Here is a 19,104-nt window from a genome sequence, read left to right on the forward strand (position 1 = left end):
CTATCAGAGTCCTGGGGAAACAACTGAGGAAATTTTTGTTTCCTCATTAATAGGGATCAGTAAGTGTTTACTCTTAAAAAATGATATTGTGACTAAGGCACTGAGATTGGTGTAGTGTTACAAAAATGATAGCTTGAATAAAAATATATTTTTCAGAATATGAAGTGGGAGTAGTAATACCACATCTGCACAGGAGGAGGAGGAAAATTCAGATTAATTTCTCACCAGTTTTCTCAATGGAAGCTGTGAACAGTAGGAACAAATTTTAAGCTTATGGTTGCATGAAAAGCAAAGCATCCAGAAAATGCTTTAATCATGGATTTAAAAGAATGAACTTTAGTACCGCAAAGCATATGTATGCCAAATTATTGGTGTGAAAGTACTTTTTTAAAATACTGGTCAATAAAATACTTTACTTCATTATAGATATTTTGGAAACAATGTGTTATAACAGGAGTTATTGTTCCCACTGTATTTAAATGTCTTTATATCCTTTTTTTCTAGTTGCTCAGAATTGTAGGCTGAAATGTCCCATGCTTGCCCTGACTCAGAGCCAAAGTTTTGGGAAAAATTCAGCAAAATATATTCAGACATTTCTGAGAAATGGCTTTTTATTAATCAACCCATATTTTTTATCAGAAATTTTGTGTTTGCAACTCCATGGCAAAGTCAAATTTGAAAGAAATTGATTTAATAGCTCTGAAGTTGTGAATGTTACATTTTTCATGCATCTGCAGTACATTTTTTATTTATTTCTTGATCTATGGCATAGATCAATGGGGCATGCATGTGCAAGTGGGTGTTTTGCTCAACATAAAGCGTCTTTGAAAAATCTCACTCTTGAAGAACTTCAGCATAATCCCAAACTTGCTTAGACTCTTAAAATTTCCCAAAATTTGCAAGTGCTTTAGGGAGTCCACAATATCGTAGTGTTATTGTGAGGACAGTGGTGTGGCTATAGCAGTGCCCCCTTGTTGACTTTCCAAGTGCCCAGATTCGGGTCTTCCTGGCAGGGAAGAAGTCTCAATCTTTGGTGTCCACTGAGATGGGGTCCGGCTCACCAGCTAATTGTCCTTTAAGTCTTACCCACTTTCTAGATGTGGTTTTGAGGGGCTCAGCCCCAAAATGTTCTAAAGTAGAAAGCAAATGTAACTCAATAGTGGGCCATCTGCCCTGAGTCTTCCAGGGGGTGGGGATGTCCCTGTCCTTTCCTTCGGGCTTGGATCCTAAGCAGTCTATGGCCATATCTACAATTACCGGTAGATCAGCACTGCTGTGATCGATGCAGTGGTGTCGATTTTTTTGGGTCTGGTGAAGACCCGCTAAGCCGATGGCAGAGCACTCTCCCGTTGACTCTGGTACTGCAGCTTCCCAAGAAGAGTAAGGTAAGTTTGCATCCCATCGACACAGCGTGTTGTAGACATTGCGGTAAGTTGACCTAAGCTACATCAACTTCAGTTACGTTATTCACATAACTAAAGTAGCGTAACTTAGGTTGACTTACTGCGGTAGTATAGACAAGGCCTATGATTTGAGCATTGAATGTTCCTTGGGGTCTAACTGTTCCTCCCAGTGGCTGCTCCAGCTAGAAAGGCTGTCTCCGCAACTCTGTAAGTAAAGAGGGGCAGAGCTCTGTCCTCCTTCCTGGCCAGTCAAGCCCTGAAATGATCCAGGCTCTCTCCATTTATTCCCCCTCCAGGCTTGGCAGTGGCCACAGGTATAGCTGGGCAGGGCTAGCTGAGCTAAAAGGCTCTCCTTAACCCCTTCTCTATTGGTATGGGACTCCTCCAACCCATCACAGGAGGTGACTTACATTTGCCATATAGCCTAGCGTAATGAACAGTGCTCTATTCCCAACTTTGCTACTGACTGGACTTACTAAAACTTCCTACATAAGGAACACTGTGAAGTAAGCAAATATCATTATCCTCCTTTAAAAATGAGGATTGTAATCCAATTTGAAAACAGTAGTTGCCTAAAGTTATACAGTAAGTCATGTGAGAACCAGGATTAGCAAATAGATTTTTCGAAATCATGGCCCCTGGCAAATCCACACTGCCACCCAGACAAGTAACTTAATCTCTCTGTCTTGCACATCTGTAAAATGGCAATGTTTCTAGAATCATAGAAATGTGGGATTGGAAGAGACCTTGATAGGTCATCAAGTTCAGTTACCAGCACTGAGGTAGGACTAAGTATTATCTAGACAGGGGGTCGGCAACCTCTCGGAAGTGGTGTGCCGGGTCTTCATTTATTCACTTTAATTTAAGGTTTCGTGTTCCAGTAATACATTTTAATGTTTTTAGATGGTCTCTTTCTATAAGTCTATAATATATAACTAAACTATTGTTGTATTTAAAGTACATCAGGTTTTAAAAATATTTAAGAAGCTTAATTTAAAATTAAATTAAAATGCAGAGCCCCCCCCGACCGGTGGCCAGGACCCGGGCAGTGTGAGTGTCACTGAAAATCAGCTCACTTGCCGCCTATGGCATGCATGCCATAGGTTGCCTACCCCTGATCTAGACAATCCCTGACAGGTATTTGTCTAACCTGTTCTTAAAAACCTCCAATGATGGAGATTCCACAACCTCCCTGGGTAATTTATTCCAGTGTTTAACTACCCTTACAGTTAGAAGGTTTTCCTAATATCTAACCTAAATCTTCCTTGCTGAAATTTAAGTCCATTACTTCTTGTCCTGTCCTCACTGTATAAGGAGAACAATTTATCATCTTCCTCTTTAGAACAACCTTTTACATAATGGCAGACTGTTATGTTCCACCCCAGTCTTTTCGTCTCCAGACGAAACGATCTTTCCTCATAGGTCATACTTTCTAGACCTTTAATCATTTTTGTTGCTCTCCTCTGGACTTTTTCCAGTTTGTCCACATCTTTCTCAAAGGGTATGTCTGCACTACGAAATTAGGTCGAATTTATAGAAGTCGTTTTTTTAGAAATCGGTTTTATATATTCAAGTGTGTGTGTCCCCACAGAAAATGCTCTAAGTGCATTAAGTGCATTAACTCGGCAGAGCGCTTCCATAGTACCGAGGCTAGAGTCGACTTCCGGAGCGTTGCACTGTGGGTAGCTATCCCACAGTTCCCACAGTCTCCGCTGCCCATTGGAATTCTGGGTTGAGATCCCAATGCCTGATGGGGCTAAAACATTGTCGCGGGTGGTTCTGGGTACATATTGTCAGGCCCCCGTTCCCTCCCTCCCTCCGTGAAAGCAAGGGCAGACAATCGTTTTGCGCCTTTTTTCCTGAGTTACCTGTGCAGATGCCATACCATGGCAAGCATGGAGCCCACTCAGCTCACTGTCACCGTATGTCTCCTGGGTGCTGGCAGACACGGTACTGCATTGCTACACAGTAGCAGCAACTCATTGACTTGTGGCAGCAGACGGTGCAATAGGACTGGTAGCCGTCGTCATCATGTCCGAGGTGCTCCTGGCCACGTCGGCCAGGAGCGCCTGGGCTTACATGGGCGCAGGGACTAAATTTGGAGTGACTTGACCAGGTCATTCTCTTTAGTCCTGCGGTCAGTCCTATTGAACCATCTTATGGTGAGCAGGCAGGCGATACGGATTGCTAGCAGTCCTGTTGCATCATCTTCTGCTGGGCAGCCATGAGATGTGGATGGCATGCAGTCCTTCTGCACCGTCTGCTGCCAGCCAAAGATGTAAAATATAGATGGAGTGGATCAAAACAAGAAATAGACCAGATTTGTTTTGTACTCATTTGCTTCCCCTCCTCCCCCGTTTAGGGGACTCATTCCTCTAGGTCACACTGCAGTCACTCACAGAGAAGGTGCAGCGAGGTAAATCTAGCCATGTATCAGTCAGAGGCCAGACTAACCTCCTTGTTCCAATAAGAACAGTAACTTAGGTGCACCATTTCTTATTGGAACCCTCCGTGAAGTCCTGCCTGAAATACTCCTTGATGTAAAGCCACCCCCTTTGTTGATTTTAGCTCCCTGAAGCCAACCCTGTAAGCCGTGTCGTCAGTCGCCCCTCCCTCCGTCAGAGCAACGGCAGACAATCGTTCCGCGCCTTTTTTCTGTGCAGACGCCATACCAAGGCAAGCATGGAGGCCGCTCAGCTCACTTTGGCAATTAGGAGCACATTAAACACCACACGCATTATCCAGCAGTATATGCAGCAACAGAACCTGGCAAAGCGATACCGGGTGAGGAGGCGATGTCAGCGCGGTCACGTGAGTGATCAGGACATGGACACAGATTTCTCTGAAAGCATGGGCCCTTGCAATGCATGCATCATGGTGCTAATGGGGCAGGTTCATGCTGTGGAACGCCGATTCTGGGCTCGGGAAACAAGCACAGACTGGTGGGACCGCATAGTGTTGCAGGTCTGGGACGATTCCCAGTGGCTGCAAAACTTTCGCATGCGTAAGGGCACTTTCATGGAACTTTGTGACTTGCTTTCCCCTGCCCTGAAGCGCATGAATACCAAGATGAGAGCAGCCCTCACAGTTGAGAAGTGAGTGGCGATAGCCCTGTGGAAGCTTGCAACACCAGACAGCTACCGGTCAGTTGGGAATCAATTTGGAGTGGGCAAATCTACTGTGGGGGCTGCTGTGATGCAAGTAGCCCACGCAATCAAAGATCTGCTGATATCAAGGGTAGTGACCCTGGGAAATGTGCAGGTCATAGTGGATGGCTTTGCTGCAATGGGATTCCCTAACTGTGGTGGGGCCATAGACGGAACCCATATCCCTATCTTGGCACCGGAGCACCAAGCCTGCGAGTACATAAACTGCAAGGGGTACTTTTCAATAGTGCTGCAAGCTCTGGTCGATCACAAGGGATGTTTCACCAACATCAATGTGCGATGGCCGGGAAAAGTCCATGACGCTCGCATCTTCAGGAACTCTGGTCTGTTTCAAAAGCTGCAGGAAGGGACTTTATTCCCAGACCAGAAAATAACTGTTGGGGATGTTGAAATGCCTATATGTATCCTAGGGGACCCAGCCTACCCCTTAATGCCATGGCTCATGAAGCCGTACGCAGGCAGCCTGGACAGTAGTCAGGAGCTGTTCAACTACAGGCTGAGCAAGTGCAGAATGGTGGTAGAATGTGTATTTGGACGTTTAAAGGCACGCTGGCGCAGTTTACTGACTCACTTAGACCTCAGCGAAACCAATATTCTCACTGTTATTACTGCTTGCTGTGTGCTCCACAATATCTGTGAGAGTAAGGGGGAGACGTTTATGGCGGGGTGGGAGGTTGAGGCAAATCGCCTGGCTGCTGGTTACGCGCAGCCAGACACCAGGGCAGTTAGAAGAGCACAGGAGGGTGTGGTATGCATCAGAGAAGCTTTGAAAACCAGTTTCATGACTGGCCAGGCTACGGTGTGAAAGTTCTGTTTGTTTCTCCTTGATGAAACCCCCCGCCCCTTGGTTCACTCTAATTCCCTGTAAGCTAACTACCCTCCCCTCCTCCCTTCGATCACCGCTTGCAGAGGCAATAAAGTCATTGTTTCTTCACATTCATGCATTCTTTATTCATTCATTCACACAAATCGGGGTATGACTACCAAGGTAGCCCAGGAGGGGTGGTGGAGGAGGGAAGGAAAACGCCACACAGCACTTTAAAAGTTTACAACTTTAAAATTTATTGAATGCCAGCCTTCTTTTTTTTTGAGCAATCCTCTGTGGCGGAGTGGCTGGTTGGCTGGTGGCCCCCTCACTGCGTTCTTAGGCGTCTGGGTGTGGAGGCTATGGAACTTGGGGAGGAGGGCGGTTGGTTGCACAGGGGCTGTAGTGGCAGTCTGTGCTCCAGCTGCCTTTGGTGCAGCTCAACCATACACTGGAGCATACTGGTTTGATCCTCCAGCAGCCTCAGCATTGAATCCTGCCTCCTCTCATCACGGTGCCGCCACATTTGAGCTTCAGCCTTGTCTTCAGCCCGCCACTTACTCTCTTCAGCCCGCCACCTCTCCTCCAGGTCATTTTGTGCTTTCCTGCACTCTGACGTTATTTGCCTCCACGCATTTGTCTGTGCTCCGTCAGTGTGGGAGGGCAGCATGAGCTCAGAGAACATTTCATCACGAGTGCGTTTTTTTTTCTTTCTAGTCTTCACTAGCCTCTGGGAAGGAGAAGATCCTGTGATCATTGAAACACATGCAGCTGGTGGAGAAAAAAAAAGGGACCGCGGTATTTAAAAAGACACATTTTGTAGAACAGTGGCTACACTCTCTTTCAGGGTAAACCTTGCTGTTAACATTACATACATAGCACATGTGCTTTCGTTACAAGGTCGCATTTTGCCTCCCTCCACCGCGTGGCTACCCCCTCAACTCTCCCCCCTCCCCATGGCTAACAGCGGGGAACATTTCTGTTCAGCCACAGGCAAACAGCCCAGCAGGAACGGGCTCCTCTGAGTGTCCCCTGAAGAAAAGCACCCTATTTCAACTAGGTGACCATGAATGATATCTCACTCTCCTGAGGATAACACAGAGAGATAAAGAACGGATGTTGTTTGAATGCCAGCAAACATACACTGCAATGCTTTGTTGTACAATGATTCCCGAGTATGTGTTACTGGCCTGGAGTGGTAAAGTGTCCTACCATGAAGGACGCAATAAGGCTGCCCTCCCCAGAAACCTTTTGCAAAGGCTTTGGGAGTACATCCAGGAGAGCCGCAAATGCCAGGGCAAAGTAATCCTTTCACATGCTTGCTTTTAAACCATGTATGGTATTTTAAAAGGTACACTCACCGGAGGTCCCTTCTCCGCCTGCCGGGTCCAGGAGGCAGCCTTGGGTAGGTTCGGGGGGTACTGGCTCCAGGTCCAGGGTGAGAAACAGTTCCTGGCTGTCGGGAAAAGCGGTTTCTCAGCTTGCTTTCTGTGAGCTATCTACAACCTCCTTATCATCATCATCTTCGTCCCCAAAACCTGCTTCCGTGTTGCCTCCATCTCCATTGAAGGAGTCAAACAACACGGCTGGGGTAGTGGTTGCTGAACCCCCTAAAATGGCATGCAGCTCATCATAGAAGCGGCATGTTTGGGGCTCTGACCCGGAGCGGCCGTTCGCCTCTCTGGTTTTCTGATAGACTTCCCTCAGCTCCTTAAGTTTCACGCGGCACTGCTTCGGGTCCCTGTTATGGCCTCTCTCCTTAATGCCCTGGGAGATTTTGACAAAGGTTTTGGCATTTTGAAAACTGGAACGGAGTTCTGATAGCACGGATTCCTCTCCCCATTCAGGGATCAGATCCCGTACCTCCAGTTCGGTCCATGCTGGAGCTCTTTTGCGATTCTGGGACTCCATCATGGTCACCTGTGCTGATGAGCTCTGCATGGTCACCTGCAGCTTGCCACGCTGGCCAAACAGGAAATTGAAATTCTAAAGTTTACGGGCCTTTTCCTGTCTACCTGGCCAGTGCATCTGAGTTGAGAGCGCTGTCCAGAGCGGTCACAATGAGCACTCTGGGATAGCTCCCGGAGGCCAGTACCGTCGAATTGTGTCCACAGTACTCCAAATTCGACCCGGCAAAGCCGATTTATGCGCTAATCCACTTGTCAGGGGTGGAGTAAGGAAATCGATTTTAAGAGCCCTTTAAGTCAAAATAAAGGGCTTCATCGTGTGGATGGGTGCAGCGATTTAACGCTGCTAAATTAGACCTAAAGTCCTAGTGTAGACCAGGGCTAAGTGTCGTACTCAAGTTGAGGCCTTATCAGTACTGAGTAGACTGGAAGAATTACTTGTCGTGTTTTGCTTGTAACCCTCCTGCTAATACATCCCAGAATGATGTTGCAAAACAAGTGAACAGTATTACAGTGTTGACTCATTTAGTTGTGATCCATTGTAACCCTCCAGATCCTTCTTCTGCAGTACTCCTTCCTAGGCAGTCATTTCCCATTTTGTATTTTTGCAGTTGATTGTTCCTTCCTAAGTCTAGTACTTTGCATTTGTCCTTATTAAATTTCATCCTATTTTATTCAGATCATTTCTCCAGTTTGTCCAGATCATTTTAAATTTTAATCCTATCCTCCGAAGCACTTGTAATTCCTCCCAGCTTGGTATCCTCTGAAAACTTTTTAAGTTTAGTCTCTTTGCTATTATCCAAATCATTTATGAAGATATTGACTAGAACCAGACCCAGGACAGATCCTTGTGGGACTCCACTTGATATGCCCTTCCAGCTTGATTGTGAACCATTGGTAACTACTTCTTGAGTACGCTTTTCCAACCAGTTGTGCAGCCACCTTATAGGCGGTTCATCTAAGCCATATTTCCGTAGTTTGCTTAAGAGGCCATGTAAAATAGTGTCAAAAGCCTTACTAAAGTCAAGATATATTACATCTACTGCTTCCCCTCTATCCACAAGGCTTGTTACCCTGTCAAAAAAGGATATTAGGTTGGGTTGACATATGTTCTTGACTGTTAACTGTTATTTATTACCTTATTTTTGTCTAGGTACTTACAGATGGATTGTTTGATTATTTGCTCCTTTTATCTTTCCGGGTACCAAAGTTAAGCTGACTTGTCTGTGATTCCATCGGTTGTCCTTATTCATTTTTTTTGTGCTAGGTACTATAGTTCCCTTTTCCAGTCCTCTTGGATCTCTTCTGTTTTCCACATGTTCTCAAAGATAATCGCTAATGGCTCATAGATCTCTTCTGCCGGATCCTTAAGTATTCTAGGATTATTTCATCTGGCCCAGCTGATATGAAGACCTCTAACTTGTCTAAGTAATTCTTAACTTGTTCTTTTCCTATTTTAGCCTCAGATCCTATCCCATTTATGCTGATGTTCACTGTTTAGTTGTCCAATCACCGCTAATTTTTTGGGTGAAAACTAAAGCAAAAAGGCATTTAACATTTTGGCCATTGTTGCATTTTCTGTAATTCTTTTTATTAGAATTCTCTGTTGCATAGCCCTCTGGAGCCAAATGCACAACTGGTACTCTATGTAATGGCAATGTCATTCTTAAATATTTAACATTTTCTGAATTGAAACTTCCTTTGGTTATTTAAGCATTATTGCAATCAATTAATATTTTTTGCAGTGTAGATCTGGCCTAATGGTCTGTCTGAATTTTGTTCTATGTGTGTGTCTCATGTAGTCTTATTACGGAGAGCAATCCTTTCCTGTGCTGCTTTCTGATCCCATTTGCTGCTATTAACTGTCCTTTTCTAGTTCATGTTTTTAATATCAATAGGTCTCCAACTTGTGCTTCACCTCCTATCCAATTTACCCTTTCTTGGTACATCTACTCTGCTAATTTTCCTGCTCAGTTATAATGTAAATAGAGATGGCCAGAATTAGAATGATGAATTTGGACCAGGCTATATATTTGAATTTTCTTTATCCATGCCTATCCGTACAATTTTTGTTTCACATCAAATCCAACACTAGAAGGGGATATGTATCCTAGTCTGGATGCAGCCAAAATTCAAATGAACAACTGACTTTCTAAAACTTCCATCTTTCTTTGGAGCAAAGTTGCACAAGAACAGGTTGGTGCTGACTAACCCAAAACTTAATCTAAACTTAATCCAGATGCAAACACCATTTTCTTGGTCCATCTCTGTGAACCCTGTAAAGTGATGAAGAAGAAACTTCATATTCTGTATTGATGGGAATGTTTCTAAGCAAAAAGATTAGGGTACAAAACTGTCCTCATTCCCTTCTTGTGTAGACTCATGGACTTTAAGGCCAGAAGGGACCATCATGATCATCTTGTGTGACCTCTTGTACCTTGCAGGTCACAGAACATCATCCACCCTCTCCTGTAATAGAGCTATAACCTCTGGCTGAGTTACTGAAGTCCTCAAATTATGATTTAAAGACTTCAAGTGAACAGAGACTCCACCATTTACAATAGTTTAAACCTGCAAGTGCCCGCTGCTGCAGAGGTAGTTTTCTTTCCCCCTAGTTCTCATTGAGGCTCTAGTTCAGGGTTTTTTTACCCAGTGGATTGGGACCCAAAATTGGGTCGCCAGCATGTTTCAAAGGGTTGTGTGGCAGCTCCTGTGTCTCCTATCTCATGCTCCAGGCACTGCAACCTCTGGGGTCCCAGTGCCGCCAGTCAGGTTTGCCCCAGCCATCATGACAGGAGTCCAGGTAGATCAAATTTGAGTGAGTGACACTGCAACCCTGTGAGCCAGGTCATAACGCCATTCAAACAAATTTGGTCCAGTCATGGGGCTGGGGCACTGCAATACCTGGAGCAGAGAGCAAAGTTTAGCCAGCCCCTCAGCACAGAAGCTGCCACTGTGGGGTGAGTGCCAGGCAGGACCCAAGCCCCCCGGGGGGCAGGATCCAACCAAAACCCCAGACTATTTTCTGGGTCTTGACAGGCCATAAACATTTACAAATGGGTCCTGAACCCAAAAAAGTTGAGAACCATTGCCTGTATCAAGCCTCTGTGACTTTCTCCTTGATGCTCTTCTGGTTGTCTGATTTACATTTTTCCTTTTACTGCCTCTGGTACCTAAGCTTATTTCCCTGCTCCTTTTTCCTGTCCCTTAGCCTTTACTGCTGTTCTTGAGCCGGATCATACTCCTAAAGACACATGTTGTGAGGAAGTAGAGATGGAATTGGCCTTACTGAATGACAGAGGTTTATATTTTCTCCTCTACCCCCACATTATTTGTCTGTCCCTCCCTTCTGCCCCTTAGGACTAATAATTTTCTCTCTTGTACAGGTACAAAATCTCCCTAGATTAATTTTTACTGCCTTTGACATGCCACTTGGAACTTAGACCTAGCTGATTTGTTTGGAAGGGTAAAACAAATGTCTGTACTGGATTCACCATTGTGATTCCCTGTTGTTGCACAAGCCATACAATTAACTGCTTCTTACATGTTCTCTCAGTCTCATCTTTGCACTTTCCACAAAGCCCCTTATGCCTGAAATTCCCTCCCTGCCTGATATGCCATGCCTCTACCCTCTTCACCTCCAAGTCTCTCCTTAAAACATATTATTTCCAGTGAGCCTACATCTCTGTAGTTCTCACTTCAGTAAGATTAACAAAATCAACTGCAGTATTTACAAATAGCACAAAATCATTGAGACTCTCAAAGCACACATGTATATTTACCCCGTTCCTTGTTGTTGTTGTTTTTTTTTTTTGCATCTTACCCCCATCCTAAATGTTATGTTGTCTGTTTAACTCGTAAGTTTGGAGCTGGAACCCTTTCTCCAGTTGTTCGTAAAGCATGTTGGCACCCCTTTTTGTATAAGGAATTGTAATATACTGAGTAATTGTCTACTTGTGCTTCCTTTTACTGATTAGTAGACTTGGCTGATTCACCTTGTTTTCCCCACTGGTGCTGATGATAGGGGAGGCTCCAGAAGGCATTATGCTGTGAGTAAAAGTGGAGCATATTGTGCAAATGCTAATGTGTTCTCCTAAACCAATGCTGTGCTTGGTGTTTTCATTGTAAAATGCAAACCACACATTTGTTGCAGCTGGGTGGACCGCTTTACATTGGCCAGTGATTGCTTGTTTAGTCTTCATTTTTGTTTTTTTTCTTTAACTTCTAATAAGTGTGAAAGGGAAAGAGTGAGGATTTGTTTTCATTGGTGAGAGTGGGAAAGAACTGAGCATGATTCCACATACAGTTGTTCAAACCGCTTGCTGTGTTTGATTTTTGACCTGCAGTGAGCAGGCTGCCAAATCTGTAGGTTGTTTTCATTTTTAATAAATGTTTCTATTCACCTATTGATAAGTTACTCTTACATACTGATTAAACCTTTCTAAGATAAACAGCTCATTTCTCCCATTTTCCACGGTGTATTTCAGAGAGATGTGATTTAATTTGTATACATTGTTGCACTGACATTCCTTTTTGGGAACAAGGGAAGAGCTGCAGAATCTCACAATTCCCATGAACCATCCTAAAAAGAGAAGGAATCTACTTTATGAATCACTGGGTTATTTTTTAAAAACCTTGTTGGATTAAAATGACTCATTGATCTGTCTTTAGCTGGGGAATGCTGTTTATAACTGTCATGCCAAGCACAGAACATTACAATATATGTTCTGATAACACTACATATTAGCCCTACAAAATTGACAGATATTTATTTTACTACTTTAGAATTCTAATGTACCTACCCCAGACACTTGGCACCCTTGACACTTAAGGGAAAACCAGAAGCAAACTCCACCATAAATCAGAAATAAACAGCTATCCTATACATCAAAAAGATATCACCCTCCCCTCCCCCCTCCTTCCAGTATTACCCTTCAGGGGACCATTCCATCCTCTCTCTACTCTCTCCTGCCCCCAAAAGCCAGTAAAAAGGTGAGCTTTGCAGCATACCCTGAAGGTCCACAGATTTAGGCTGTTTCAGATTGGTAGGTGTAAAAGCTTGAAAGTTGGGGTGTTTTCGCAGAAAGTGCCCTGCAAGAAGCTGCTTCTCTCTCAACCAAGGAAGCTGCAGCTTGAATGCCTCTGCTGATCTCAATTGTTGCAGTACGGCATAGGGGAGTGGGTCTCTCAGGTAAGCAGGCCCCAGGCCATTTAACATGGCTTTATAGGTCAAAATTGATACCTTAAAGTGCTCCCAGAACCCCAAAGGCAGCCTGTGAAGATAATGAAGCACTAGTGAAATGTACTTGAGGTGAGATACTCTGCTTAAAAAGTAGGCTACTGAATTCTGTACTCGCTTCAGTTTCTGAATGGATTTAAGAGTTAACTTCAAGTAGGGAACACATTGTAAAAGTCTGAGAGGGAGTTGACAAAGCCATAGATAAGTGGCCAAGCCCACGTCCAAAATACAAGGTCACAACTTCTTGGTTAGCCACAAATAAAAGAGGGCTGTGCAGCCGCTGCTGAAACGCGATCATCCAACAATAACTGGGAATCCAATCAGATTCTGAGGTAGCCAATACAAGCTACAAATGGTGGCCAGATCCCTTCAGTCAGATCTTCCATTTGCTTTCCTCAGTTAACCAACATCACCTGTGTCTTTACTAACTGTTGGTGTTCCATCTCATCCAGTCACTGGAAAAGGCATTCATCTGCGCCACCTGAGTTGGAAAAGAGAAAACATAAAGCTGGGTTTCATCCTGAAGGCATCACAACCAGTACTTCCTTGTTCTCCTTCGAATGGCCTTGTATTCAATCCAGTTCACTTTGTAATATGGGCATGGACACTTGTTTCTCATTGATCACCACAAGTAGTCGTTATGTATACCCATATTCACAGAGGTCAAGGAACTCTGAGGCAACTAGAGACTGTGAGGGCTGTGATAACAGAACCTTTCAATAATCTTAACCACAGAGGGAAGATTAGATACAGAGCAGTGATTAGCCATATTGTCAAAGTTAAAACATGGCTTCCTGAACAAAGCCCATACTTGTGTTTTCTAAAGAGAAGCTGGCGGCTGCCCTTTTTATGGGAGGCACTGTTGTATTGATTTAGATGGAATAAATGGGCCAGAGATGTTAACATAACCCAGTCACTGTCGAATATTAAAGGTTCATGGTTCAGTACACAGAGACCTCAGGCTGCTTTGCACTATGGCAAACACCATTTAAAATCCTTTAACCTTGTATTAAGAGACACAGAAAAGAAGTATAGGTTTCAGAGTAGCAGCCGTGTTAGTCTGTATTCGCAAAAAGAAAAGGAGTGCTTGTGGCACCTTAGAGACTGACAAATTTATTAGAGCATAAGCTTTCGTGAGCTATGAAATGAGCTGTAGCTCACGAAACCTTATGCTCTAATAAATAAATTTATTAGTCTCTAAGGTGCCACAAATACGCCTTTTCTTTTTGAGAAAAGAAGTAAAAACAGTTAAAGCATTTGAAATGTAAAATATTAAGTAAGGCTTTCATTTTAAGAACATCCCCTGTTCCCATTAGCTGGAGAGAGTTTTTTGAAGGAACCTCTCCTCCCCCCTTGTTTGACAGTCTCTTGGATGGTGTCAAAGATGGTAATAACTGTCCTATCGGGGAAAAGAGAAGAAATTATCGGAGATGGCCTGGAGCTGCTGTTGCTGCTGCTGTTGGTAAAGTCTGATCCTGTTTCATCCCAGGTGGTGGTTTGGATTCTGTGGAGCCGGGAGAAGTGGTGATGTTATCTGGGTCCCTGTCTCTAGCCCAGTCTGATCAGGACATCACTTAACATTAGAATGAAGAAGATCTGGGGTCACATGAAGGTCCCAAAGTCTTCAAGTATCCAAAAAGGGAGTGATGGGAGGAATAGGCCTCCCCCCCCCATTATTTTGACCATCAGTTAGGCATAATATCTGACACACCAATTTTGGTCAATTAATTTCTGATTCCACATCCTTTTTTTTTTTTTTTTTAAACCAAGCATGATTTCAACACAGTCCTTATATTATATCAGTGTGGCCTATTATGTTTGGACTAATTTAGTCTCTTTGTCTGGTTCTCACGCACCTGTTTATAACATTCTTTATTGAAAGCAATTTTTACAACTGAGCTTACAATTAGGGTAAATTTGTTGGCCCAGTTATTACAACAGCACTTAAAATCACTGTTCGTACTGGGCCCTGTGCTTCCCTGCTAACCTCCACTGTCAAGAAGGACATGGATTTGATGCATAGGTTGCGTCATGAGGTTTCGCTAGTACCTCGGAGAGCTCTACTGGTTAAAACTCAAGTAGTGATGATATAGCATTTGTTGTCCCAAAGATATTGTCCTGTTTTCACAGAAATGAAAAATTTGGTCCAAATCTTGACAATGTATAGGGAATATTTTTTTCTACTTGGTGCTCTCAGTACAAGATGAGGCTTACATATATATCTTTATTCTAGAGCTAGATGATGAAGGACTTAATAAATCAGTCTTTCCCCTTTACTTAATTGGAGAGGCTTTAAGCATTAGGAATAAAAATGAAACCACCTGTCCCATATTTCTTTTTAATGGTTGTGAGCTCTGTTCAGGATCCTTGTAGGTTTGGGGAGTGAGCAACCAAATTAAACAATAAGACTGATCCACCCAGTACGCTGCTGTGTGCGCTTGTGGGTTTGGTCAACCAGCTGCATATTTTGAAAACTCTAATGGTGCCAGTAAAGATGTGAACAAACTGGAGAGAGTCCAGAGGAGAAGAACAAAAATGATAAAAGGGTTAGAAAACATGACCTGTGAGGAAAGATTGAAATAATTGGGCATGTTTAGTCTAGAGAAGAGAAGGTTGAGGGGGGACATTATAGCCTTGAAATATGTAAAAGCCTGTTGTAAAGAGGACGGTGAATATTTGTTCTCCAAGTCCACTAAGGGTGCGGCAAGAATTAATCCTCTTAGTTTGTAGCAAGGGAGACTAGGTTAGATATTAGGAAAAATGATCTAACCATAAGGATAGTTAAGCACTGGAACAGGTTAACAAGGTAGGTTGTGGAATCCCTGTCATTGGAGGTTTTTAAGAACAGGTTGGACAAACACCTGTCAGGGATGGTCTAGGTTTACTTGGTCCTGCCTTAGTGCAGGGGGATGGACTAGATGACCTCTTGAGGTCCTTTCCAGCCCCACATTTCTACGATTTAAATAAAAAACACTTTATAAAAAAACAAACAAATTACAACAGCAGGAAATTTCCTTTCAGGTTAATTTTAAACCTAATTTACAAACTGTGCACCCTGTTTTCCAAGGATAGCACCTGGTTTCTAATCTCATAGGTGCTTTACTGTGTCTAAGATCAAAACATTAGGAGACCTGTTGAAACAGTAGCAAAGTTGTTGCAGGCTTGGCGGATGGAGAGTGTGGTAACACTGCATCACAGACTACATTCTTGAGTGCATAGCATCATTTGCCTTATATATTCTTGTAAATGGCAGCATTCCAACACTTAGTTATCTTCTGTTGTGCTTGGAAGATCATTATTTCCTATTTATCTCATAAATTTAACACACATCCTATTCCTCCAATTTAAACTCTCCCACCAAAATACAACAGTGACTTCCCCTTCTGAAAAGGAAGGGCTGGCAGCTACACCCTGAAGTCAGCATGAATTGTTTATATAACCTTCAATCAGGAATTCATAATAGACTAAAGTATTTTTCACCAGAGCAGAGATTGTTGCATATTAGTATAACAGGTTTTAGTGAGACATGCTAGCTGTCAAGTGCAGCATAAACCCCTTTCAGCCATTTCACTGTAAATAGAATTGAAAGACCATACCCCCTCACCTTCCAGTACATATAAATTACATCTCTCTGGAAAACATGAAAACATTTTCCCCCAGTATTTCAGAGCAACTAAAACTGTAAAATTTGGAGTAAACAATTAGAAGATGCCCCAAGCCATTCTGTTTTCTAGAGAACCCCAATATGTTAACTTGAAGTAGGACTTTGCAGACAGTGCACATTGTAGGGTATAATTTGACGTTTCCCTGCGTTAGTAAAATTTTTGACACACAAGATGAGTGTTGCAGAAATTGCACATGGAATAATATCTTTTATCAAAGTCAGTAATATTAAACAATATTACAGGTTAAAACAGGTTACTTTCCAAATGGCTGACATTTGTCAGGAGAATGTCTGTCTGAGTTTACTTGACCTTTCTAGTCTAAAAAGGTTTGATTATTTTGAGGTAGAAATTTAAGTCAATATGGAAAATTACCTTTTTCTTACAAACAGAATCTGACTGGGACCCACTATATACATGTTCTGCAATCATCACAGTTCAGATTACCCCAGGTTCTGCAGACCACTTCCCTTCTGCGTCCACAGGCAGGCACAAATTTGGAAATACTCTTTTAAAACATAAGTTTCTGTTGTAATTCTTCAGTGATCTTGACTAAATATGCCATGTTCCATTTCTACTTTCTGTTACTAATAAAATTATCTATGTTTTTCCCTTAATTTTTTTTAAAAAAGCAGATCACAGGTTTATCTGAGCATTGTTAAATAATTAAACCACTTTTTTTCTCTCAGAACTATAGTTTGTGTCTTTTGTCTTTTTTATCCATTGCCTCATCTTTGAAGTACTGTCATAAAACTATCTGGTGAGTATTTTTCACCCCATTAGTATATCAAGGAAAAGTAAGGACATAATTATTTTTGAAAAAGCACTATATAGGTAGGTATAGCTTAATGAACCCAGAGTAAGTTGCAGTCCCTGCTCTGAAGAGCTTACAATCTACTGAACAGTGCTTATGAACTGGCTGATGTTTATGTAATTACATTGCTGAATGCTTGCCTAATCTGGAAGAGCTATCCAGAAAGGTTTGGAAGAAGTAAATTGTGATGATTAAGCTTGTGCACACGTTTGTGCCAGACAGAATATTGTACGTTCTCTCTGGGGAGAAAGAGACTTTCCACAGGATGTCTGCGTTTTGTGGTAAAAAAATGCACTTACAGATGTATTCTGTAGGGTTGCTTTGATGTGGAATATTAACCTGGGGACCTTATTGTCACAGGATATTACTGAAGCAAATAGTTTTGTGAGATTATTTGTGACTTGGGAATTAAGCTTTTGTGAGTGTAAGTGTGTACTTAAACTGATGTTTGGTGTGAATTTGGCCCTGATTGTTTCATCATAAGATGAATATTTTACACATTATGAACAGCGCCCCCTCCCCCATTATCTATTTCCAGACACTACAGACAAATCCATAACAATATAAAATTCAGATATATTGTAGAACATTCTATGGTAACCAATGGTAGCTGATAATTTTTTTCATGGAAATTTTAAAAGGTTTAACTAAAACAAGTAATATAGCCCTCCCTTACTGTCCCATGTAGAGGGAAGAGCATCTTCGCAAGCAGGTTGGCTAACCTAGTGAGGAGGGCTTTAAACTAGGTTCAGCGGGGGAAGGAGACCAAAGCCCTGAGGTAAGTAGGGATGTGGGATACCGGGAGGAAGCACGAGCAGGAGAGCATGAGAGGGGAGGGCTTCTGCCTCATACTGAGAAAGCGGGAGGATCAGCAAGCTATCTCAAGTGCCTATACACAAATGCAAGAAGCCTGGGAAACAAGCAGGGAGAACTGGAAGTCCTGGCACAGTCAAGGGAATTATGATGACTGGAACAACAGAGACTTGGTAGGATAACTTTTGACCTCCTGAGGTCCCTTCCAACCCTGATATTCTAGGATTCTGTGATTGTATGACATGACTGGAGTACTGTCATGGATGGATATCAACTGTTCAGGAAGGACAGGCCCGACACAAAAGGTGGGGAGTTGCATTGTATGTTAGAAAGCAGTATGACTGCTCAGAGCTCTGGTATGAAACTGCAGAAAAACCTGAGAGTTTCTGGATTAAGTTTAGAAGTGTGAGCAACAAGGGTGATGTCGTGGTGGGAGTTTGGTATAGACCACCGGACCAGGGCGATGAGGTGGACGAGGCTTTCTGCCGGCAACTAACAGAAGTTACTAGATCGCAGGCCCTGGTTCTCATGGGAGACTTCAGTCACCCTGATATCTGCTGGGAGAGCAATACAGCGGTGCACAGACAATACAGGAAGTTTTTGGAAAGCGTGCGAGTGCTGGAGGAACCAACTAGGGGCAGAGCTCTTCTCGACCTGCTGCTCACAAACCGGGAAGAATTAGTAGGGGAAGCAAAAGTGGATAGGAACATGGGAGGCAGTGACCATGAGATGGTTGAGTTTAGTATCCTGACACAAGGAAGAAAGGAGAGCAGCAGAATATGGACCCTGGACTTCAGAAAAGCAGACTCTGACTCCCTCAGGGAACTGATGCGCAGGATCCCCTTGGGAGAATAACATGAGGGGGAAAGGAGTCCTGGGGAGCTGGCTGTATTTTAAAGAATCCGTATTGAGGTTACAGAGACAAACCATCCCCAAGTGTAGCAAGAATAGTAAATATGGCAGGCAACCAGCTTGGCTTAACAGTGAAATCCTGGCTGATCTTAAACACAAAAAAGAAGCTCACAAGAAGTGGAAGATGGGACAAATGACTAGGGAAGAGTATACAAATATTGCTTGGGTATGCAGGAGTGAAATCAGGAAGGCCAAATCACACTTGGAGTTGCAGCTAGCAAGAGATGTTAAGAGTAACAAGAAGGGTTTCTTCAGGTATGTTAGCAACAAGAAGAAAGTCAAGGAAAGTGTGGGCCCATTACTGAATGAGGGAGGCAACCTAGTGACAGAGGATGTGGAAAAAGCTAATGTACTCAATGCTTTTTTTGCCTCTGTCTTCACG

The 19,104-nt window shown here is 43.1% G+C and overlaps 1 protein-coding gene and 1 non-coding gene across 15 annotated transcripts in view; one reads left to right on the forward strand and one right to left on the reverse strand.

Moving 5' to 3' along the window:
* The window catches only part of WDR89 (WD repeat domain 89), a 109,306-nt gene that overhangs the window by 83,932 nt on the left and 6,270 nt on the right, over nucleotides 1-19,104 (forward strand). For 6 of the 13 annotated variants that reach the window (XM_048854497.2, XM_048854501.2, XM_075129952.1 and 3 more), the window contains one exon: nucleotides 17,686-17,775. The exons of 5 other annotated variants lie outside the window; for them this stretch is intronic. The gene's annotated coding sequence lies outside the window, so the exon portion shown is untranslated. 2 more of the 13 variants (XM_048854500.2, XR_012669095.1) reach the window with 2 other exon arrangements.
* LOC125638732 (uncharacterized) overlaps nucleotides 5,608-19,104 on the reverse strand; it is a 59,723-nt gene continuing 46,226 nt past the window's right edge. The window contains exons 2-4 of one of the 2 annotated variants that reach the window (XR_012669097.1): nucleotides 12,293-13,002; nucleotides 6,737-6,831; nucleotides 5,608-6,146 (exon numbers count right to left, since the gene is read on the reverse strand). This is a non-coding gene — a transcript (uncharacterized LOC125638732). Of the gene's footprint in view, nucleotides 6,147-6,736; nucleotides 12,181-12,292; nucleotides 13,003-19,104 lie in introns of those variants that run through there. The other variant, XR_012669096.1, reaches the window with a different exon arrangement.

This window comes from Caretta caretta, chromosome 6, assembly GCF_965140235.1.
Source record: "Caretta caretta isolate rCarCar2 chromosome 6, rCarCar1.hap1, whole genome shotgun sequence".
Taxonomy (NCBI): domain Eukaryota; kingdom Metazoa; phylum Chordata; order Testudines; family Cheloniidae; genus Caretta; species Caretta caretta.